Source organism: Dreissena polymorpha, chromosome 3 (genome assembly GCF_020536995.1).
Source record: "Dreissena polymorpha isolate Duluth1 chromosome 3, UMN_Dpol_1.0, whole genome shotgun sequence".
NCBI lineage: Eukaryota > Metazoa > Mollusca > Bivalvia > Myida > Dreissenidae > Dreissena > Dreissena polymorpha.
In genome coordinates this window covers 19,310,054-19,314,439 of record NC_068357.1, presented here as the reverse complement: position 1 = coordinate 19,314,439, position 4,386 = coordinate 19,310,054, and positions in this window count along the sequence as shown.

Below are 4,386 nucleotides of genomic sequence, written 5' to 3'. Positions count from 1 at the left end.
GGACACGTTTCGTCATACGAGGATCTTCTTCTCGGTTCTTGCTTTCACTATGTCGAAGGTTCTAGGGAGGGGCGAGTGGTCTAGTTTCCAAGGTAATTTGGCAGTGTAGCGTCCGTTCTCGTATTCTATGGATGAATTCTGGTAATCCTTGAAATAGCGTGTCTTATCAATATTCTCGTCGCTCTAAGTAACTCCCATACTCTCCAGATTCCAAAAACGTTCTAATACATCCGTTGTCATTGGCGACGTCATTACGTTGAATACATGATCTGTAGCTCGGTAGTTTTGTGCTTGGAAGGGTCCGGTTAACAGGTAGCCGATCTTTGATCTCACTGCGGTGGGTCCATTTCCATGTACTATGTGGTCTTCAACGATATCCCAGTAAAAGTCTGCACCCATCAGCATCGAAATTGTAAATATGGAGTTTCATGTAACTGGGTGGGCGAGTTTAAGACCTTGTAGATACGGTAAATCGGACACTGATTGTTGGTATCTCTGGTTGAGGGGCGTTGAAATAGTAGGTACTAATAATACTCGTACTGGGATCTTCTGGCCTCTATCTGTAACAACGTTCACTATAGCCACATCTGTTTGCTGTGCTTTGTTGCTAGTGCTCCCGAACGACTATAAGTATATAGTTTCTGTGCCTTGTATGGCGAGTTCAAATTCCTGTGCCAATTGTTCCGTAATAAACGACTTCTGCACACCCATATCGAATAAGATGTTTGCTTCAGTCTGTACATCACGTGACGATACGGTTGCTATGGCAGTTTTCAACAGTACATCATTGTCTGGAAGACTCGTGCACGAATGAAGTACGGCTGTTTACGGCGATGCAGTCTCGGCATTTTTCGTCTGGTTGTCCTTTTCTCCTGATTTGCAAATTGCCGTACGGTGTTTTCGCTGGCATAATTGGCATCGTCTCCTTGAACCGCATTTAGCTACTTGGTGAGTGCCTAAACAGTTATTGCTGCAAAACGTGCACTGCAATTGCATGAAACTGTATTTACCCGGGATTCGATAATAAATCTTGCGACAACATATATTAAACTTTATGTGTTCGTTTCGTCTTATTGCTACGTTGCACCATACTTCGGTCCATGTGAATTGAATCCGTGTCGCTAAATAAATGTAAATTTATCAAAATAGATATATCATCACGATAAATTAATGAGATTTGCGTTTTAATGTGTAAACATTATAACCAGACAGATTTTAAAGCCCCATTTACACTCAAAATCAGCGAATATTTCGTAAATTATTTCGTAAAATAAAGTGTACCCATAAAAAATCAGTGTTACTTATAATAGCCAAAACTCCATCGATAAATGAGGTCTGGCACATTGTATCTTGTTAAATCTATGTTACCAGACCACATCTAGCGTTCGAATTTTGGCTATTGGTTTAAGGAACACTGATTTTTTATGGGTTAACTTTATTTTATGAAATAGTTTATTAATATTCATTAATTTTGAATGTTAATGAGGCTTTAAATAATGTCTTGTACCAAGTTTCTGACTACAACGAGCATGGTGTCCATTACTTATTAGGTAACAAGTGACCGCTTTTATTTGCTTTGATTGTATGAAGATAGTTTAAGCCCGTTGTTCGCTAATTTCTTGTGTGACAGAGGCAAAGGCTATATTGGACAATGTTCGTCTGGCAAATTGCGCGAAAACGACGTCATTTTCAGGATTGCGTTGTTGGTAATTCTACAGTGGTAAGTTAACAAAGTTCACTGGTTACGTTATAATGGAGTAACCATCGTTTATACAGATACAAATATATGGCGGTAACATACCCATGTAAATAACTGCGCTAATCAAGTAACTACAGCTAATATTTACCACTGTTTATACAATTGACCGCTGAGGTTAAAAAACCTGTAAAAACACAGATTTTTAAATGTTTATCAATGAACGTCATTGTTTCACATAAATTGACTTTCATATTTGACTGATTTTCAGAAAATAATTTGTACATATTGCATAACTCTGAATTGAGAGAAAATTTACGATTGGTCCCTCTCCTTATACCCTCCCGTTTGCCAGTTATCACCTCGTTCATTAATGGCAGCTGTTATCAAAGCAATGACTTATAATGGAAACCAAAACTGCGACTTTGTACATGTACTTTTTTGGAAGTGTTTTTTCATAAAAATAGAATATTCGAATATGAATTTTGGATTCGAATATTCGGCCGATTTTCGAATATTCGGTCCCATCCCTAGTTAAAACACAAGTGTTTCTCTTTTACTATTTTCAGACGGGATTCTACATCTGGGTGGGTTTTACATTTATGGGATTTGTGGTCACCATCACAAAAGGCGCACTTTATCTCGGGTCTGTGTGATGAACTTCCGGTTGAGGGTCTTGGGTAATTGGGGGCGGGGGGTTTCCTATAATTCGCTCCTATATGAAATGACGCTGTTGCGCTGAAATCCTCTACTTCCGGTTTGCTACGGATGTTACCTGTTTCTAGAATTCCAATCTCCTTGTTGATTGCAAGACGCAGATCTTCTAGTAACCAACTGTTATCTCCCTTTTCACGTGCTAACTGCTTCCTTATTTCAACTGGCATCTTATCTATAACAACTGGGACTAGCAAACTACCGTAAGTGTCTTGACTCTGACCCATAGCTTCTAAACTGCGAATGTAGGTCTCCATTTTATCATGAAAAGTTCTCAAACTGGACACTTTACTGGACGGGGCGGGTAGTTGTAATAGAGCCTGCATGGAAGCGTGAATGATTTTGTGTTGTTGGCCATACCTTTCCTTCAGTAGATCTATTGCACGTGCATAATTTGCGTTAGTCATAGCAAAACCTTCAATTATTCGTGCGGCATTTCCTTCAAGTTGGGATTTGAGATACGTAAATTTCTGGACATCGGTCAGATTAGCGTTCATGTGAATGGTAGACTCATATGAATCCCAAAAGGATTGCCAACGCAATATATCTCCACTAAAACTTGGTAATGCAATTTTAGGTAGCCTGTAAAATTTACTGTCCGATCTTCATGAAACTTGGTCAGAAGATTTATCCCGATAATTTCTTGGACGAGTTCAAAAATGATGCCGGTTGGTTGAAAAACATGGCTGCCAAGGGGCGGGGCATTTTTCCTTATATGACTATAGTAAAACCTTGTTAACACTCTAGAGGCCACATTTATTTTCCGATCTTCATGAAACTTGGTCAGAAGATTTGTCCCAAAAATATCTTGTTATCTCAGGTGAGCGACTTTTGGCCTTTCAGGCCCTCTTGTTTTTTATTTTGTCTGTGTTACTTTTAGAGCAGAAATGCCAAGTTAGAGGACAGAAACTAAAATTTGATAAGATAAAAGAATGGCAAATGGTCACTCTACTGAGACGACAGAGGTTTTTGCCTATTCTTTTCAAAATATTTAGCTGTTGTGCTGCCTTACTGCAGATGCTACTAATGTGGTTATCAAAATTTAGGTTTGAGTCTCAGTTTACTCCTAGAAGTTTAACAACATCGTAACATTTAATGTTAGCGTTTCTTATGTCGAAAGAGGTTTTTTTTGGAAGCGATTCTTTTTCCAAAAGCTATAGCTTGAAACTTGTCGGGGTTTGCACGCATACAATTAAAAGTAAGCCAGTCTATTAGGACCTTGCTTTCTTCTTGTACGACTTTAATACCTTTATTACCCTTTTTCGTCAAAATAAGACTAATTTACAGAGGTCTAACTTTGACTGATTTCAAAGGAAACTCGGTATACACTGTTATCTGATATGTGATATGAGTCTGCATGTTTACGCAATTTTATTTGTCTTCAAATGAGACTTGCCTATTATCGACAACAGTTTGTAAGATAGCAATACAATAATTTATGAATTTGTTAAAAGACTCTATGACGTCGGAATATCTAAAATGTCCAGATAAAATCACACATGGGTGTCAACTAAATGGTTACTTCACTATAAAATTTCTGACCATACTATACACCATGCATGCAAAAAAAGTAACTAAACGAGCTTATTTTCTTTGGGAATTCCAGAAGTCTGTACAATTTTATACGGAATCTCGTATTAAACGTGGCAGTCGTGGCCACAGAGATTAACTTAAGTGAGGTGGTCGATCCCATGCTTGAACATTGGCAAATCCATCAAGATCCGAATGCACGTAATCAAGACAATCACGTGCACATATTGTACTTACCTGGCAACCCACATTGCGTAATTCTGGTGAAAAATGTTTCCTACTGCAGAAATTAATATAGCGCTCGCGTGTTGGATAGGCGACCCTTCATATTGCATATTCGCTAGATGTAACAGTGCTCTATCTAGCGGAGAGTTGCCTTTACGTGTCGGTTGGATCAGCAAGTGTGCGCCAACGGTCCAACTTCCGGTGTACTCACAACCGCAGTG